Source organism: Falco naumanni, chromosome 5 (assembly GCF_017639655.2).
Source record: "Falco naumanni isolate bFalNau1 chromosome 5, bFalNau1.pat, whole genome shotgun sequence".
NCBI classification, from domain to species: Eukaryota; Metazoa; Chordata; class Aves; order Falconiformes; family Falconidae; genus Falco; species Falco naumanni.
In genome coordinates, this window is record NC_054058.1 from 92,762,323 (window position 1) to 92,783,340 (window position 21,018).

Here is a 21,018-nt window from a genome sequence, read left to right on the forward strand (position 1 = left end):
TGAAAAAGAAACCCAGTAATGTGCTATTCCAGTTCATTAAAAGATGTTCCTTCCAGTTTTGAATTTGGAGGAAGGTATAAGGATATCTTTATAACATAAAATGTAACTTTAATGCCTCTATTCTAGGCAGCAGAGAAATGTGCATTTTCAGAAGAAATTCCGCATTAATCTTCCTAGACTGGTAAAAATGGACAAAATTTAATTCAAATACATGCAACATTTAAACACTAAAAAGATTAGGAAAAACCAAGCGTTGTTTCCACAGCAGTTAGTTGAAATGGTTGTGTTCCCTTCTGCAACCAAGACATGGCACAGGTACATAACGTAGTAATACATCAGTGTAATGTACAGTTAAGGATGCTGAGTTAAAATAGGGCACAATTAAATATTCTTGTTACATCTTATGAACAGGGAACACACTGTATTTTGTGTTTGTGTGTGTTTCCATCAGAACCTGCTTTTAAAAAAGAGGGGAAAATTGTTATTTTTTCATGCAATTTTTGGTAAAATCTCACATAGTTTCCTGAGATTCATACACACTGTACTCACTTTCTCATGGAAGAGAACCACGTGAGAAGCCAACTTTTTGAAATAACACCTGGTATCTTTGCAATTTAGCCTTATTTAAACTTTCCATTCCTAATGTTTCCCACAAATTTCTTTTTCCAGATGCAATGGAATGGGAGCAGCTCCACTGTTGAAGGCTTAAGATCTTGCCTGTGTACAAGGCTAAAGTATTCCTTAACATCCTAGTCTTTCTTCTGCCTGGTCTTGCTCATGTTGGGATTCAGCAAGCTTACAGTCTATCCATACTTTTCAGAGCAAGCTACTTGAACTAAAGAGCTCAAATGTGTTGGACACACTCAGATGTGTGGGAGACATAAACTGCAGCTTTTCATAGCGATGCTACCAAAAACTTTCACTAGCAAGATATATGGTGCTGTTGGCCAAAACTGGACCTGACACTGAAGATTTTCATGCTTACTGAATTTAACAGATTGTAGTGCACCCATAGTATAAGTTTTAGAAATTTATCTATCATAACCAATTTTTGGAAGAAGAGACCAGTGCTGGTGCATTAGCTGTCCTCCTTGTTCCACTGTAAGTTTTGTATATCAATGATATACTCAAGGATAAACATGAACATGGGGAAAAAGGTGGTTCAAAGCTGAAACAGGACATCTCATCAGACCTCTAGCAGGTAGACTGCTGACAAGAAAGTTTGCTGGTCTTGTCTGGCAGCTTCAGGAATTGATGGAGATCCTTATCCTCTCAAGATAGGTCCCAAACATGAACCCTCTCCTCCACAGAGGAGGTAGAACTCAGACTGGTGTAAATGCTTTATCCAAAGAAACCAAGTGGAGGAAGTTAATTTAAAGTGGCGTTTCTAGAATAAGACCATCTGAAAACAGGTTTCTTTTTTACAAGACAGTTTTTTGAGTATTTCCCATGAAAGAACAATTTGGGAATCTCAGAGAAATTGGGAATGAATTAGTGAAATATCAAAATGTTTGTTCATTAAAATTATGCAAAGAAAGGTGCCTCCTTACTTGTTTAGCTAAACACTAAAATATATCTGAAATAGAGTATTTTGGAGGAAAAGGTAGCAAACTTAGCAGTTGTCCACATCTATTGTAATTCTTCCCACGGTTTCACTTTACATTCCAGTGAAAAGCCAAAAAAAACCAATCAGTGGAAGTCAGAGGTCCTGGTGCAAAAGCAAGATGAGAGATTCTACTTAACAAAAGTCTATCCTAAATTTAGATTATAAACAGAATTTAAGTATAAACCTTCAGAGAGCCCACAACAGTACTTTATTATAGAGTAATCAATAGCAAGAGTTACAAGGGCAACACCCAACTTTGAAAGAACAGACCAATGACTCCTAACTGTAGGCAGAAAGATACAAATCAGGGCAAGTTATTACTCTTTCACTCTTGGATAAGCTAAAATCTAACTAATCCCTCAAACTGCAAGACTTGGCAATAAATATTTCAATCCTTGAGGTCTTTCCAGCCAGTCATAGAAGACACTTCTTCATTAATAACTAAGAATCATATTTGCTTTAGTCTCACATATGCCCTTAAAAAGCAAAGGCAAAATGAAGAGTCTAAAAGAATAGAATTAAATTTATTAAGGATGCAATTCTGTATGACGAGTCCAAAGTAATAACTTAGGCAAATATAATCCTAATATGACAGGGGAATGATTACTTAAGTAGCTGTTCTTCAGCAAATTTGGTAGTTAGAGTAGGTCCCAGTCTGAACATGATAGGTTATTTTGTAGTATAACTTGCAAAAGGCATGAAATAAACTTCTGCTTTGTTAACATTAATAAGGTCTTCAGCTATATCTAGTTTCTAGTAGGTCTTGTAGTGTACACCAGTGTAGACCAACTGGAGACAATGTAGAGAAAACCAAGGGGAAAAAAAAGAAACATCTAGAAAGCTTGACATACGAAAGGTGAAAGATGAAGGAGAGGAAGAGGCATTTAATAACAATTTTTAAATACATAAAATATGAGAAAAAGAAACAGAACAGTATGCCAAGGTCCATGGTGGATGACATAAACTGCAGCAGGGAAAATCAGTTTAAGTACAGGATAGTTTCTTACCATAAGGAATATAAATACACTTAGGAGAGCTTGAGAAACCGGGGAATGTCTGCATCTGTGGGGCTCCTGAAGAGTAATTTTATTAGGACTGACAAAGGTATAAATGTTTCTGGTTGTAATTGAGGCACGGATTGGAAGACACCATACACCCCATTTTCTATGTTCTATAAGGCCACTTATTTATTTTTTATTTATTCTGGCTGGTGTTCAACTCCTGCCTATGATCTTCCCATGTCAGTTTCCAAAAGAAGTAAGCACTGACAATCTGAAAGAGCACATAGAACTACCCAGACAGTCTCATCTCACTGAATGCTTAGCAGACTTTAGGAGACTATTTTGAATGTTTTGGCCATATGTACAACGGGGAAGGTGAAACAAACAAAAAAAGGAAAACTGCCAGGAAAAAAGAATAATTAGTTACAGACTGATGGAGAACTGTATTAAATACATTACTAGCTGGGAATGTTCAAAAGAAATTGCAAAGAATACTGTAATAAATATAAGAAATGAGATTTAAGCCCAAATCAAACATTTGGTTGAAATATCTTTAACTTTTGTAGGTTTTGCACATTCATATTCTTTGGATAAAGTGAAAAAGCAGCAATCTCTCAGGTCAAGGTCTCTCTTAAGTTTGTTACATTGTGTTAAGACTGATCTTTTGGCTGTTTATGATGACAAACACTAGTGTCTTAACTGGTGATGAGCAAGAAGATCACTGGGCATACCAAAAAATGCGCATCACACTGACCTTGGCTAAATCGGCACTCCTGAGCTTCCAGGGACATGACTTGCCTCACAGAGAAAAAGGAATGCTGGCAGCACTGTATTTCGTTTGAGCCAGCATACTGTTTCTCTCAAATGTACTTAAAAATGCATATATCCTTTGTGGAAAAAGTTAGGCATCCAACACCGCTGTTAGTATTCAGTGATAGAAAAGTGAAGCAGCAAAGTAAAAGCTGGCGTTCAGTCTGGGCGAGGTACTGTTGCTTTATTTTTCAGTCTTTTTATAGCATCATTTTGTAGAAAGAAAACTTTTTTATCTTTGTTGTTGTTTCTTAGCCAAATACTATTTTGTAAATTACTTTCCCTCAGTAGGCTCAAGATGGCTGCAAATGTTCTGAAGAGGAAAAGCTTAAGGGCAGATTTTGTAAGAGAGTAACTGTGACTACTTCCATCCTTTGCGAAAGTAGGACAATCAAACATGAAGAGTGCCAAGTAAAAAAAGAAAAGAGTTAAAGAAAAAAGTTTACAGTAGGAACAAAAATGTTTCCAGAAAGGAAAAAACTGGAGCAGGGAAGAGGTTCGTCTTGGTCATCATGGCTAAACTAAGGTGAGCTTTACATTTCTGTGACACAGATGAAATAAGTCATATTTCAGATCTCATTTGGACACTGAGTATCAAAAACTTCAAATCCACTTCAGCTGTTTGGAAGTACCTTCCAGCTGTTCTGACTCTGTCCAGATGTGTAATTTCATACTTGATGTATTCCCCTGAAGTGAGACCAGTTAAAGCAACTTTCAAACACTGTCAGGCTCGTCAAATGCAGAGCATAGATAGTTTACAGTATCAGTGTTGCTTAAAGATAATGTAGGCATGGTATCCATAGGAATCTTGATATAATTGGAATTGTCTTTCTATGAAACAAATTATTAATCTTTTACCAGAGAATTCAAAAGGAAAAAAAGTGTATGTTATTACAAAACTCTGAGATTCCCGTTACAGAACTCGCAAGCTGTTAATATCTCTAAGACAGATGCACTGTTGCAAACATAATAATTCTGTCAGAACAAGATGCATTCCTTGGATTCTTAAACCTGGGAATCCTTCCTGTAGGAAAGTATCTTTGTGCCAGAGAACAAGACAAGCTGAAAAACAACGCTGACTTTTATTGAAGCAGATTATCTTCATAAGTGCCAGGAACAGAACATTTGATAGCTTCAAGAATTTATGGAGGCAGAAATGCAAACCACCTTTGCATTTACCTTTGCATGTACCTTCAGAAACAAATTCTTCATTGTACCAGTTTATTGTAGTTATCTTCTTTAATATGTGAACAATGAATATTACAGTCATAAAACCACTTCAGCAACATTCTTGCTTTAACAACTATTCATAAATCTTAGGGCATATTTAAATCCAATTTCTACATCATAAATAATACATACATTATTGAAAAGTAATCCTTTTATACAGCGATGCTGTATTTGGCTGCTTACAGGTGTTGAGAGCACAGACTTCCTAGGACAGACTAAGAGACACTTGCAGATGACACAGACGTGAAGGAACAGGAGTGTGGGATGGTCTTTACTCTGGCAGTCCTGTTCCTACAGTGGGGAAGGACGTCTCTGCCAACTGCCAGTGAATGGCATGCCATAGGGATGAAAGTCCCATTTCATGTCAAAATTGATCACAGTTTGGGTAGGTTTGAAGAATAAAACACGCTGCATAATTTCAAAGTAACATCTGACAACATCACCAACTTCCACCTCTCTCTGCACAGAGAGTGAAGAGCTTATGGGCTATGCTGAAAAAGTCCATGAGAACAAAACGTCTGGTTTCTTAAGGTTTCTATGCAGTTCAAGTTGTGATGAACCATACAGGGAAAAGAAAGACTTTGGGTATTGGTATGTAAATGTTGATAGCCACATTTCAATGCTCCTCTTAACATTTCAACTTTCAGACCAAGAATAAGGGAACAAATAACTTCCAAGAGATTGCAACATATCTAAGAACAACCTGGAAGTACTACAGCTGAATTTGTCTTAAAAATCTCTCTAAACTTAAAACTGTTCACAAGAGGAAAAAATAAAGTGGTTGATTGCGTTTCACTTGCAGGAAAAAATGTAGCAGGAACACACACACAGAATATTTGGTATTCACCCACCATTTTTATTACAGGATTTTGATGTTGCTTCCAAAGGTAGTGGTAGACACATCTGAATCCTCAGAGGTGGAGCTCGAAAAAGACAAGATATTATTCAGAAAAGATGAAGCTTTTGTCATTTGGGATAAAACCTTATGCTCCTTAAACTAAGAAATCATGTTACATTTTTAAATAATGTAAAAGGTCTTTGTTAGACCTTAAGATGTTTTGGAGTGAACATATTTTTTCAGTACTTAATCTGTTCTGCCATGTATTTTGCCATTACTACATTTTTCAGGAGTCAAAATTTTGCATTTCCTTATGTTCATGCTGAGTAAGAAACTATCTGAAATGCAGGATTCCCACTGATGTCAGTGGGAATGGGACTTATCACTGCATGCATTCATGCTGTGAGTCATGCTAGCATAACTGTCAGATGATCACATTTCCTTTAAGCTTGGCTTTTTAATTTACTATAATTATTAGGATAAAAGGCTCGTAGGCTCATTCAGGCAGGAAAGGATCTTGGGAGGTCCCTAGTCCAGTCAACTTGAAGTAGCTTCAGCTTTGAGGTCAGACCAGATTTCTCAGGGTTTTAACCAACTGAGTCTTGAAAACTTCTGACGTTGTAAACTGTGCAACCACTCTGGGCAACCTCTCTGGGTAAAAGACGACAGGTGGAGGAAAGGTGTTGGGTTTTTTGTTTTGTTTCTCACTGCCCAAATGTATTTGAATTGTCAGTAAATTAAATTATTTTTCCTCAATTCAAGTCCGTTTTGCCTGTGACAGTAGCTGGTAAGCAATCATCCTGTCTTTATTTTCACCAAACAAGCTTTCCCATCCTATTTATTGCTTTTTGTTGAGGAGGGGGACTGACCGCGAGGTGGGTGTCTGGCTGCAGGCCAAAGCTAACCCACTATGCCAATACAGACCCCTCTGATACTTCATTCGTTCCCAGTTGACCTATTCACCACCACCCCCTGAGTCTGATCATCCAGCCAGGTTTTTATCCGTCTTAATACGTATATAACATCCTAATGTGCTAATTATTTCAATACTATTCTTAAACTTTTAAAATACTACCTATTTATATTTTATGGCCTTTATTTTACTTGATAGTGGACTTCATATATTTTACATAATATTCAGTAGTACACAAACATCAACTGCTGCCTGAAACAGTGTAGAGATTCATAAACTTATGAAACCTTGTCTGGATTACAGATAGAGATTGAGCCAGAGGCATATCGAGCCAGAGACATATCAAGCCAGGAAAAAATGCTCAACTCTTATCTGGAAGAAACTAATCTCTTTTATGGATGAAATCAGGTAAGGATACACTTTGGCCCTTACAGTAGCCCATCAACACTTTACATGGGCACATCCAAACTATTATTTTGTGAAATTTTAACATAAATCAGTGTTAAATGCAGTGCTTAAGCCAGCGGTTTTGTGACAAACACATTTTAGAGTTTTCCAAAGTCCAATCCACTTCAGATTTAAGAAGGCTAAAATTTGATGTTGACCCCTTCTGCAAGTAAATGGTGAGTTGAGGAAATTGTCTGAATTGCCAGAAGTTAAGGGCATGGGTAGCAGTGTTTCACGACATGTGTGTTTCACAAAAGATGTGTGTGTTAACTCTGGGAGATTACAGGTAGGAAGGCAGCCAAGAGGATTTATTGATACAATAGATACTTATATCTAATTTATATCTTGCAAAGAATTGAATGACTCAAACCTAGCTCTGTAAGTAGCTTATTTATAAAACCACATGGCACAAATAAGGTGGCAATTTCTTTCTTTTCCATACTTACTGTTTGTTGGTTACACTCAGATACTGTGCACAGTGGTGAATCTTCACTGCAGAAATTTTCTCTTGCCTGGCTAAAAGTGGTGGCGTACTCCCTGCCCTTGCCATCCTGGCCTTTATTTCAGTAACCCTGCACAGGTGATAACCACCACTGGAAGTTGTAATGGCTGCATCCGATTGTCATGGCTGTATATGACTCAAAGTTGATTCAGGTGAGACAGATAACGATGCAATAGCCAAGGGCTAATTTGAACAGTGCACCCAGCTAACAGGGCTGGTCAGGGTCCGACTCGAGACAAGTTTGAAAGAAACTGACCTCAGTAGTCAGTGGGCGAATAGGACTGCAAGTCAATTATCTTACTCCATAAATAGAGGATGACCCAGGGCCCATTGAGCTCTGTTCCTGCATGCCAGGATGTCCCTTTCAGTAGGGACATCTTCTGAGGTTATTCCTTAAGGCTGAGAGATTCCTTGCTGCAACAGATTCTTGGTAAGTGATTTAGCATGCTAAACTTTGAAACATTAGCTAAGTGGTATAAAGGATTGATTGTGCACATATAATCCTTTAGATATAAATCATTGACCAAGCCTGAGACTAAGTCTGGATCCATCTGCACATGAAATCCCCTCTGAGAAGGAGTTTAGAAAGCAAAGGGATTGTTTCTGAACCTCATGATTCAATGGGAGGGTCTCACTGACAGTTTTGTCTGACCCTGTCCTCTCTGCAGTAAATAAAGTGTACCTTGCTATTGGATCTTCTTAAACCACTGTCACATTCACTGTGAAACTTTGTTAAATTGCTGTTTTATACCAATAAATTATTGCTGCTTCTCTCTTATGTATGCGTAAAGATGAAGTGCGTCAGTCTGTTTGCAACACTGAAGAGCTGCCAAGTTCAGCATATTACAGTATCCTTCACCCTCCCATCTCCTGTAAGTCCTCTCAATCAGCTGTAGACTTTCATTACGAAGCAAAGACCAATTTATTTAATTTCTCTCATGCTTCACTTGATTTAAATTCATTTTTCTAATACCTTTGCATTCCAGTAACTTTTATTCCTTGCCTGGAATTTAGAAAGAATTTAGATCCCAGCGAACAGGAAAATGCAGTCAGTATGGAATGAGTATGTTTAATACATAAATATGATATAAATGCTGGAGCATTTTTGTTTGTAACATTTTGGTTGCATTGAGGTAGTAATTATAAAAATCTAATTTTGTAAGAAATGGTAAACTATGCTCTGTCACATCCAATTAGTTACACAAGCAGCTTTCAAATGTAGTGCACTGATCACTGCAAAAAGCTGTATTTGCATCTCAGCTGCAAGGGGCTCAGACCAGAGTAGAATATTCTGTAGGTTTTGAGGGCATTCAGACAGTCTTTCGGACAGCTGCTTTGTATTCATAAGCCAATGTCAATGGCCCCAGAAGAGCTGAAACCAATCTCTTATGTCTGAGAAAAAAGGAGAAAAAAAAAAACCCAAAAAACCCAACAGTGGGCTAGAACAGTGGTTAGGGTATAACAGTCTGTCAGTTTTATTCCTGCCAGCTGAATGTCAAATGCCTGAAGGATTTAGAGAACAGCAGCCTTAGTTTTGCACCTCACTTTCCTATCTGTGTAATTAGGATGTTAATTATATTTCTGTTAATCTCAGGAGAGTGTGGGCTATTGAAGGCTGCAGCCTCAAAAGGAAATAGGTATGTCAGCATTGCCGTGTTTGAGGTCTGGAAAACAGTTCAAATGCAGAAATTGATATCTAGGCTCAGGAAAAGTTAGCCTATTCCTTGTTTGGGCTATGGCTCCTGGTCTTCTGTGCATGCCCCATCTGCATGCCTACGTGATGCTTGAGCTGAGACCTGTGCGCACACCATTTCCTGGCTGAGCAGGCTGGAAGGGAAGTGTGATGCATTTCAGCATCTTCTGGTTTTGAATAGCCAAGAGGTCAAGACTGCAGTACCAGTGTAGGCTTAGACACCTCTGAGTAGGATTCATGTGGGTAGGTATGTAAATGTATAAGTATCCTATGGTGTTCTTTTCCCTCTAAACGTTTAGCAACACTGTTAACTATGCAGGTGAGAAGCATTTCTTTTGCAACATGTTTTATATACAGACTTGGGAAGATGAAGTGGAATTTAAAGCAAGAGAAGTGTACACACAAACCATAGGGAAGACCAGCATTGTCATTGCTGCGTTTCACGAACCATTCACTTTCAGTGTTAATGATGGTAGTAGTGAAGAGGAACACATTCTTCATTCTGGAGAAAACACCGCTGTCTTTTTCTTGATCTGCCTTCTCTCTTGATTTTTCTGCAGTTGTGTATCTGTTCTCTAGGTGCTTATATCAAACAAATAAAAGTACAGAGGAGTTAACTGACCTGTGCACCCGAGACTGAGTCCCCCTTCACCCACCATGCCATCCAAGCCAAAGTTTGCTTCCCACTGGCTCCCCTTGTCTCAGCATCAACAGACAGGAGCTTTTATTATCACCTGTGGCTGACTGGGAGCATCTGACCCATTCTGGTGGAAACTGTCTGTACCAGAAAATCATATCACATTAATAGATTTCCAGCCCTCATTAGAATCACAGGTGCTAAAGTTAAAAATTACAAAGCTACCAAACATACGTGGCGAACATATTTCACAACTAATGTAAAAATGCCTAAGAAACTGTGAAGAATGTTAAAGCTCCAGGGAGCAGTTCCAAAAAATACAAACTTGCCTGTTCCTCTCAGCAAGGGCCCTTGATCATAATTCAGACACTGCTGTTGTGGACTTCATCATTCCTCAACAAGCAAAAGAGGCAGCCAAAAACTACATTATTTTCTGTGAGTCAAGTCTTGCGTTGTTGGCCCAGCTAAGTCAGTGTCATTTATTGCAGTTCCTCATGTTGTTGAAGAGGTGGGTAAGACCTAGGAAGTTTTCATACCCACCTGAAGGACTCCAGATGAACTCACACAAAAGTGTCATGGGCACAAAGATTATTTTGTAGAAAACACCTTGTTTTGGTGTTTGGGTAGATGAAGTAACCAAGTAGTCCCCATTTTTTCTTTTTTACATCTTTATGTCAAGCACCTAAAATATAGTGACCTTCCTGATGAAAGTCTGTAATTAAAATTAGGATGCATCTATGTGATATTCCCTTATAATGAGGAAGATGCAGATTCTGAAATCTTTGCAAATCTTGTTTCTGTTTTTAATGCTGTGTGTTAAAACACCACAGATTTTTCTACTAAGTCCGCCCAGCAAACTTATTATTTAAAATTATATTGAATTAAATTAATCATAGCATATTCTCAGCTGATGAAATTTCACCAGGACATTTTTAGCTATAACACAGATTTATTATTCATAAATAAGAATAAGATAATAATAAGAAATGCGATGATAATAACACTCCAATTTATAGGTCTAACAGTATTTCTTGAATGGTTATATCAAGTTTTTCTTAACTTTTCTCTAGTTCTGTGATTTTTCATAAACACTCATTCTTTAGACAATAGGTATTTTCTGTTTTAGGTCTCCATACTCAGGAGTTTGTTGCAGAGTTTGAGATTTTCCTCAAGAGCAATGATCTCCTAAACCCAAGAATTTTTAATTACAAGCATTATGCATTTTTCCAAATTTGAGGTTTCATTTCTGTAAAACAGGAAAAAATAAATAATTTAGGATGAAAACAAAATACCTGGGAAAACCAGGTAAAAATAAAACCGTTATACAAATGCTTCTGTTTGTTTAGAATAGATGAAGAAAAAAAATTCTCCCACAGAACCAAGCAGGTGCAACAATGACACTGTCAACTCAAATGTAACCCATGAGTGATAACACAGGTATATGCAGGACATGTAAGCATGAAGGCAATGTTATGATGTGTTTTCATCAGCAGCTTCTAGTATAAATGGTCTAAAAATGCATCTTAGACCTGAAGTGCATTGCCTAAATTCAGGTTTCCTCTGCAGATTTCTGATTCTGTAGTCAAAGGAGAGAGAGAGAGAGAGAGGGGGACACCTTGGGAGGCTATCCCTCTGAGGAAAAGATAAATGTCTCTTTGACAGTACCTGTCTATTAGTTCTTTACTAGATTTTGTTTAGTGATATCATTTTGAATAGAAAAAATGTGGACTCAAGAATATTTGTCCTGCAGTGCTAGGAAAACTACGTAACCATTTTATTTTATTTTTTCTTCAGGTACTTTAAAACTGCCAGGCTTGACGAGACATTCAAATAGCAATAAATTTTGCCTTCTTCAAGATAATTTTTGACGTACTAGCTGTAGTTTTTATCTGCTGTCTGTGAGTTCTGTCAGCTCCTTCTTGGAGAAACAATCTAGGCTTGGGCAAATAAAGTTGCATTTGCAGCAGTGATTTTGAGGACAGACTGTCCCTCGGACTGGTGTTACTGAACCACTTGTCTGCTTTCCAATTGTCATAGCAGCGACAGTCTGGAAAAGTCTCCAGAGAGTTTTTGAACCCAAGATCACAATTTACATTCCTGGCCGAACTATATGCCACCATAAAACTCAGAGAAAGCCATCCAAAGGCATAAGTAGTCTAGAAAAGCTCTAAACTTCCTTGGCGTTAACGTCCGGGCTGTGACCGGTGTTAAAGAAGTGCAAAGCTGGCTGAAATGAACCTTTTCCCCATGCTTTCCTTTGTCTCAAATTCCACCTAAATATCTACTTAGGAAGCACTTCTTGTGATGGCAATTTAATTTTCTTTGCAGCTAATCAAATGTGGACATACCATTCCTGGATTTTCTTTACAATTGTCAGTTCAGGAAATTCCAGAGCTGCAAGGCAAGGTCTGCAAAATAAAGATGCCTTTTGGCTTACCTTTTTGCTCCCTATTAATTTATCTTCATGAACAAGTGCAATTGCCAATAAAAAGATTCACAATCTGTCTTTTGATTTATATGAAGTTCTGACAGAATTTCTCTTGGAAAGATGCCTGCCATTTGACGTCAGAGCTCTTGATACATTTGCTTTTCATCTAGTGGTTGGGTCAAGAAAGCTGCCATCTGCCGATGCCTCTGTTTCCCCCATCATGTTTCTTGAATGTTTGATTCCAATGATGCAAGCTTTGAGGGTTCCTTTCTCAGGGTTCCATTTGAGGGTTCCTTTGAGGGTTCCATTCCCATTTCCATACAGGGAGCTAGATGCCTACATCTTGCCCTTAGAACTGTAATCATACCCAAGACCATGTCAGTCCTTCCCTTGATTCTCAGGTTAAGTGTGCCTCGGGTGGTCCAGTTTCCCTGTGTGAAAAGGACCGAACAGAACGCCATGCACTGTACAGACATTGTAAACATAGCAGTTAGATGTATTTTCATTATAGATGTAAAAGGCCAAAATTAAAGTAGGTTACATGGTCAACGCACGGAGATGCGATATGCTGGGATATACCTTGACACACTTTCCGAAGGCACAGAGGGATTCTTAGCTGAAATCTGTCACAGCTACAAAACTAAATGAAGCCCATCTGATTCAATGCTACTGTCACGTTTGTAGCATTTCATGTATATTGACAGATTTTTAGGAAAAATTCCAATAATCATTTCAGCATTGCATCGTATTTCATAACTGTGTTACATTGCCTTGTAAAGGTCTGTGTCCTTATCTTCTTCAAAAGTCTGTTTTTCTTGCCTAAACTTCATCACCCTTAATGTGACATCGAGGTCAGCTGGCCCCAGATGTGTTACAAACGGCACAGTCTTCTTAATATGGAAAGGCTGAGAAGTGACAACTAAATTATAGCCACTTTGTGGCCAAATCACCACAAGCGAGGTTTAAAGAAATGAAGAGCTCAGGATTTATTATCACTTTCAGTCTCCCCTGAGGTAGTGTCAAACATAGCCAGGTCAATCCTGACACGTTTCACTGTGAAAAATGTCTGCTGAAGGAAATTTCACTTATTCTCTGATCCACTCACCCACCTGCCCACTGAGTCTGCAGGTAAAAATGTCCAGACTAATTAGACCAGGGGTCCTCAAACTTTTTAACCAGGGGGCTGGCGCGCGGATGCAGTGGCAGGCAGCCATCTGCGGCTGCTTGGTTCCCCCCCCAACCCCCAGCAGGGGGGTTCTGTAAATACCGGGGGGCCGGACTGAGGACCCCTGGGCCGTAGTTTAAGGACCCCTATTAGACTATCTTCAAAGTACAGCACTATGTAGAAATATTGTCATCAGCACCACACAAATAAGGAAATTTATCTTTCCTGTCTAACATGAGGCTAATTAATGTAATTTGACATCCACCTACATATATATATATGTATGTATGTTACATATTGAAAAAAAAAAGAAATTTGGTGTCAACACATCAAAAATGTGATCTTACTCCAAAAAAGTGCCAATACATAAAACTATTATATATGAGATAGAAAAATTAATATTTTGACATCCTCAGAGCTAGTGTGACCTAAGCTGGAAAATAATTTTCAGTTCTAGAGACTGAGACTTCAGAAGAGACGCTGATCTGTGAAAAGACTGCAGAGCAGATCCAGATATATGATACAGGGTTTTTTACATATGTTGAAAATTCATGAAGAAATGTACATATGAGAATGTGGAGCCCCTGAATGACTAGAAGACACTCGAGATTTTGAGAAAAACTTTGTCAAATGCTTTTCCCTAGTTCCACCAAAACCTTTGCTATGGCCACAGTTTATGTAGTAGAAAATCCATTGTGTGCATTTGTTCATGGACAAAAATACCATCTTATTTGCTTCTAGGACCCCATCATTCTTCGCATGAAATCTTTAATATTATAAAGCTGAGGAGAGGCTGTAGGTATCTATTGCCTTTAAAAAATTAAATAATCCTTGAAAAGTAAAAAAAGCTTTTAAAAGGCAAGTAAGTAAGGATTTCTCATGTTAGTGCTTCCTTGTATTTAATATTACTAAAGGGTATTTTGTTATCACTTTTTTCACAAACATTCTTTTTGAAATAACTATTTAAGTTCTAATAATCTAAACAAATAACAATGACCACAACTGGGAATGTGTTTCTTTATTTGTATCTGTCACTGCAAAATTAGAGAGAAGAAACCCTGCAGAGTTAACATTTTTGGGAAGCTGCAGTTGAACAGAACCCATTAAAAAGAAAATGTGGGTCTTTTTGATATTTTGGCACTATTTCATGCATATAGGAAAAAAAAGAGTATAGGCTGCAGCAGAAGCATCAGCCATAATTTGTGATGCAGTTAACATGAAAAATTACACAAGTAGATTTTCAGCCAGTTACCAAGGCCCTTTGCATGCTACAAATGCGGTTTTTTGCTTCATATCTACAGAATTAACATATTCATAAAGTACTGAGGTCCTTTGCCACTCTTTTGCTGATAGATAATGTCAATGAGTTTGAGTCAGCCTACTATTTGTGGAATATGTAGATTGTGCTTCTGGAAGATCATGACTTAATGTTGAATATAGTCACTTAATGTGACTATATAGAAACTAATGTTTCTCTATAGTATAGAAACAGTGATTTATTTCCTTTGTGTTGGTGTGTCAATACAACTAGGTGATATTCAGCTGTGTTTGAAGAGTCCATGGTTGCTGAAGGAATAAAGCACCAGCCATCACCATGTCATTACTTTTTGTAAGGCTGTGTGGTTAGTGAGGACAGCAGTTGGCTAGACCTATACCTAATGTTTAGGAGGCATAAAGGAATACATCCAAAGACATATATTTGTGCCACTGGCAGAAATGTAAAATGCCCCTTGAATTTGGTATAAGATTTAGATTTTGAAGTTTATTTTGACTATCATTTAATAACCAATATTGTCTGACTTCAATTTCCAGGAATATAGTTATTTAATATGCTAAAAGATACATTAGAGTAAGCATTTAGAACTTTATGAATTTTTTGAAAGTAATGCAGAAAAATCAATACCTCCTCTGCTGTTTTCTGTTTCTCATACTTGCAAACCCTCACAAACTTGTATTTTTTAGTTTCTGGCTGCATCTTCATACCAAGAGTGGATTGGCATGTGGTCAGCCTGCACAGTTTCAAATCCCAAGTCTGGCACAGGGAATGCATTCTAGGGGTCAACTGATTGCACTTCCCAAGCCACTATCAAATGACAGCTTCAGTGCTGAAACCGAGAGCATTGACTCACTATGCTTAGGCTGGGAAAGGACAGTCCTGGGGATGGAGAGGGCACTGCCTTCATTTAAAGACTGGGGAAGTACAGATTCATCTTCCTCCTCTTAAACTCCTTTTCTAATCAGCTTGTCTGAAGGGCAACCCCTTCTCTGGCATGCTTTCTGGGAGCTCTGAGTGTATGTGAGGAACAGCAACCGTACGGAGTGGAGGCAGGTCTGGAAATCCCATTAGCCCAGCCAGCAGGCTGGCTCCAAGTGAGCTGGTGGCCAGTGCACATGCCGACCAAGAATACCACAGGCAACGCTTCCACTCTGCTGCTGCTTTACGTGGAAAATATCACAGCTGATTTTCTGAAAAAAAAAAAAAAACAAAAAAAAACCAACAAACAAACAAAGAAAAAAAAACAACAAAAAGAAAAGGTAGTCCAAATGTTTTTAAGTGATCAGCAATAGGAGCTGATTAAATGAGGCAATTTGAAAGGTTATCTAATGGTGATTGTCCCCTTTTTTCACGTTCACATAGTTGTCATGACATATGGAAAAGAACTTTGCCGTTGAGGAGGAGGGACAGCATCAAACTGTCACATTCTGTGTAACTTAAGGAGCTCTGGGAGTCTCTGACATGCTTGTGCTGTGCAGGCAACGTGTGTGAGAATGCCTTATTACTCTTATAGTGTTTGTTCCTTTCTGAGAGGAAGAGAAGTACAGTGATGGAGGATTTTTATTTTCTGGTCCTTCAGGCTTATAAACTGTAGGGTAAAGAGGAAGGCAGAACTGGTACTAGTGTCAGCCAGGAAATTAAAGGAAAGATATGGTCACTCTTCAGACCAGGGAGCCATTACAATGCACTTCTCCAGAATAATGTCAGCACGAGGTGTAAAAAAGCAGCAGAGTGCCTCTTCTCATGAGGCATCATCTGCTTCTGCTCTCAGAAGAAGCACAAAAGAGAGATGTGGTTGAAATAACTCTTTGCTACTTGGGAAGTTCACTGTCATGCTGCAGCTAGGAGTCTGAGGCCACTGTGGGTTCCTCAGCACATCTGGATGAAGGTGCAACATGAAGCAGTGGAGCTGTTGAATGCTAACAACTTGAGGACTGAGGCAACGGTGGACCAGTGGCAGGCAGCAAGAACTACTGAACCTGGACTGCCAAGGGCAGGATTGAATGCCATAGATAAGACCACAACTATCAGCTGTTTTGACATAAGATTCTTCCAGATTTGCTGGAGTTTCTGGAGTGGATGTGATACCCCTCTGTCCCTTCACAAAAGCAGAGCAAATGTGTGGTGGGCAAATCAGTGACCCACTGAAGGAACCACTCTGTCTCTGGCAGTAGGGGAGCACACCAGCTTGGCTGCTGTCTGCAGGGCACCCCCTGGCAGCCCTCAGCATCCACTGTCACTGGGTTAGCAATGATAGGGATATCACATTCCTACTGGTACCTCTCAGCCTGACACCTAAAACCCTACCCATTTATTTTTTGAACCTTCTGACACTGCCCGCCTCCATGATCACCTACAGCAGTGGGGGCAGCCCCAGCCTTGGGCATCAGGCATCTCTGGAGGATGGGGATGGGCTGAGGCTGGGCAACAGAGCCGCACACAGCATCGAAGGTGTGAGCGCACAATGTTTTTATCTGATTGGAGATGAGGATTTCTATTGCTGTAGATTTATTTACATGGTGGGGTTTTTCTTTTTTTTTTTTTGTCTCCTCAGTGGTCCTCTTGAAATGTCCAGCTCTCTATTGGCTTTTTTTGGCTATTTATATATTTTGAGCTGACATTTAAAGATAATCATCAGAGAACTCCAATGTTTCTTTCCTGCATTGCAGCCACCAGTTATGAGTTCGGTGTCACCTAAGTATAAATTATTTCCTCTAGGTCCATTTTTAAGCAAATAACTGATTCTTTGGACCTGAACATAGATGAAACCATTTTGCGAACAAAGACTCCTTTCAGCTTAAATGAGAAGGTAATGTACTACCTTCTTCCTCATTCTTTCTTACCCCTTCCAGGTCTATACAAGCAGTTGTAATTCATTCAGACATAATACTATTGTAAAGACATGTGGTTGAGAAAACTGAGACAATGTTAATTTGTGTACAATATGGTGGCAAGTAAGGAGGTGCAAAACTTCCCAGAAAATAAATTTTAAAACAAACATAAATTAGCTTTGTTTGGGTTCCTCTGTGCTAAGGGCACTTAAATATAGTAACGTAGATATTAATGATATTGTCATCAAGAGTAAAACCACAGTAAAAGGAGAGGATGAGCAAAACCAAGGTAGAAACTGAAGACTAAAGAACCAAATGGCTTACAGGAATCACCCTGTTCTGTGACAGTCTGGCAATGTATAGCATTTCTTCCTAACTCATGTTTCTACGTGACTATTATTTTTGCCCATTTTTTCCCTAGCATTAATTTCTGGAGCTGCGCAGCATGCCACGGCATGCCAAATGCAGTCTGTCTGAGGCACACTGAGCTGACACGGAGGTCACATCTGATGCACCTTTCCATCATTGCTTATGCTAGGCCACCATGCAGACAGGTTTTCCCGTAGTTCCCTTTGAAAGCAATTAAAACGCTAAAAATAATTTACAGAAAAGCAGGTTTATGGTGTAACTGAAATTCCTTGAGATAGTCTGTACCTAGACTCACACTGGCTGTGAACAGGCTGAAATGGCAAAGGACTATCAACCAGGCCCAGGGGAAGGCTCAAAGGCTGTAAAAGCTAAAGAATAGCCAGGGAAGGGATTTTAGCCCAAGCCCAAGCGGGCAAAAGGAGATGACATTAGTCCTGCTGCCTGCAGGTGTGTGGGAAAATCACCTTGACGGGGGGGGAATTCGAGAACATTGCATCCTAAAAGAAGCGTAGCATTACGGAAAGCTTTTTTAGGGTAAAATACAGCTATGGCCTTCAGGATGGTTGGCATGCACAGAATCTCTATCACCACAGTTCCCTAAGCAGCAGCTCAGCGCACGTGGATAGCGGTGACGGGGGACGCGCTTAAGGCAAAAAGCCAGAAGCAAACCCCTCAAAGCCCAGAACCATTCTCAGGAACACAGGAGTTAAGCCTAGAAGTGGCTAAAAGCTGCCTCCTACCTCTTCCCCCGCCACCTCTCCCCCTTCAACATCAGCACATTTCCTCGTGATCCCTTTTCACAAGAAGATGGAGGCCTGTGGTATCAGCTCGGTGCCGAAGCACCACGACGCGCTTGCTGGCTACGTGCTCTCTTAGAAGGCTGACAGCTTCTCCGCACACAACAGCCGAGGATTCCAGCCTCTCTGGCCTTCCCACGCCCTGTGAAACGTGAGGAAGGCAAACACCGGTAACATCTCGGGGGGTCAGGAGGAAGCCAAGATGCACTCCATCTAGACCCCAACGCATTGCCCAAAGGCATTACCACAGCAGAACAAGAGGCAGGAGCGATCGCTAGACAGGCGGATAACATGCACGGCAGCAACACCCAGTCAGACTTGCGGGGCTTCCAGTCACTTCATCCCGCAACTTTGTTTTGAATTTAGTTAAAAGGTAATCAGATTCTTAATGCTCATTCTGCTTTTATAACTGCTGGAGAAAGGCTAACACGTGGCATTGGCGTTACAGTCCAACTACTGCCCAAGCAGCAGCGCAGCACTCGGAAGCAGCGTACAAAAGGCAAGTACAAAAGTTATCCCTCCGCAGCCAGCAGCCCGACTCACAAGCACAAGGCACATGTGGAAAAGTAACATTCAGGCTGACCTTCACTTTAGCTGCCCTTGATTTGTCAGCGTACATTGTCATTCCGGATGAATACAAAGAAAAAACAAAGAGCCCCGTTTCACCGGGAAGCAAATCCAAAGCCTCTTCCCCTCGGCTGCTCCCGCACGGGAGCTGACTGTCACGACACAGGATCAGCGAGACACCCGAGCTGCTGCCTCCCGACCCTCCCCGGCAGTTAAACGCTTGCCCTTTGCAACGCTTTTTAGAGAAGTCAGCAGGCGGGGGCGAGGGGCGAGGATCCCGCCGCCGGCTTGCTTCTCCCCTTGCCCGCTCGCAGGGGCTGAGGAGGCTCCTGAGCCGCCCCCCTGCGACGGCGTTACCGCGGGCCCCGATGCGGCCCCTGCGGCCCCAGCCCGCTGCCACGGCCCCGGCCGGCGCTGGGGGAAAGACAAAGCCCCGCGCAGGGCTGCGGCGGCTGCGGCGGCTGCCCGGGCACCCGGAGGCGGCGGGGGGGGCGGCAGGGCGCCGCGGGCCGACCCCCCTCCCGGGCCCCGCCGCCACAAGGGAGCACCGGGGCCGCCCCGCCTCGCCTCCTCGCCGAGGCAGTACCGCAGCTCCGAGGGGAAAAAAAAAAAAAAGTCAGCACCGTGAGCAGCCCGCTGACCACCGTCACTGCCGGGGAGACGAGAACCGCCCGCCGGCCCGCCACGTCCCCCCAGCCGGCCGCTGCCCCACGGCCGCGCCCGCGCTCGCCCACCGGCCCCCGGCCGCCCTCAGCCCGACCGCTCACCCAGCGCGGCGCCGCACATCCCGGCCCGAAAGTCCTCCGGGCTCCCGGGGAAGCCCCGCACCGCCACGGCCGCGCCGGCCGGCAAAGATCCACCCCCCGCCGTACGCGCAGCCCATACGCGTACGTGGCCCGAAACCCCGCCCCAGGGCGTCGAGCCCGTTCTGCGCAGGCGCTGCCCTTAGTTTGGCTGGAGCGCTGCTGCCATCTAGCGAATAAAAAATGGGTACTGCAGCCATTCTCTCTAGCAGACTGCAAAGTTTATTATTGATTCCATTCCTATAATAACAAATGCTGAGAAAGAGAAACAGCTGAGCAGGTTTTTCTGAATTATGGTGGCTGAATTGGATGAAAGGAGGAACCAAAAATGCCATTTAGCAGACCCTTGGTATCACCAAGTACTCTTACAGAATGAGGTGTTCCCACTTGGCTAGCACTAGCTAGGATAAATACTGGTAACAATTGTTTGCTGTTTCTGTCCCCTAAAGTCTGCTCTGAGGACTAAGTGAGACATTCCTCCTCTGTGAATATCATTAACGGTATCTGTCTTCGCTTTCCTTTGGTTGTTTCTGTGTTTTTTAAAAATCGTATTTGCGTATGTGAAAAGGGAAAGGTACGATGCTTACTTTTTAGATTGCCATAGCTGAAGTTGAAGAGTCCATAAAATGTAAGCTGTCTGAAGACATGGGTTGACCTCAAAGCTGTGTCTATCTCCAAACAAGAGAAATCCTGTTTCTCCTGATGAGAAAGGATCATTGTTAAATAGCCATCACATTACCGCATCACCAACATATAATGCCTAACGTTATGTGTTTGTATATGTAACAAAATCATACATGCATTTATTTCTCGTTTGAGAATGCTGCCTATGGAGGGGTTCTCTGCGCTGTAGTTCAGAGACCTGTAACTTAGGCTTAATTTAGACCTGAATACACCACCTAGAAATGAATCCAGTTTCGATGCAAAAGCAAAGGGGACAGATGTTCTACTTCTTTTAGAAGTTGTTTCAGTGGCTAACTGCCTTCACTTAGATCTCAGTTTCACTTTTTTTAAAATGTGAATGGTTTTAGTAGTAAGCAATAGGTTCTTCACCTATGTCTTTTGCATAACTGTCAGTTCCTGTTAAAATCAATTTATAAAATAC

The 21,018-nt window shown here is 40.9% G+C and overlaps 1 long non-coding RNA gene and 1 pseudogene across 2 annotated transcripts; one reads left to right on the forward strand and one right to left on the reverse strand.

Annotated features, from left to right (window-relative positions):
• Positions 1-18,126, forward strand: LOC121088327. Of its 2 annotated transcripts, none has more exons than XR_005827907.1 (3): positions 1-15; positions 1,535-1,538; positions 17,799-18,126. It is a non-coding gene; the product is annotated as an uncharacterized LOC121088327 (long non-coding RNA). The 2 variants fall into 2 exon arrangements; XR_005827906.1 differs by lacking the exons at positions 1-15; positions 1,535-1,538 and adding exons at positions 3,539-3,549; positions 9,222-9,228.
• Positions 9,235-21,018, reverse strand: part of LOC121088326 — a 22,592-nt pseudogene continuing 10,808 nt past the window's right edge.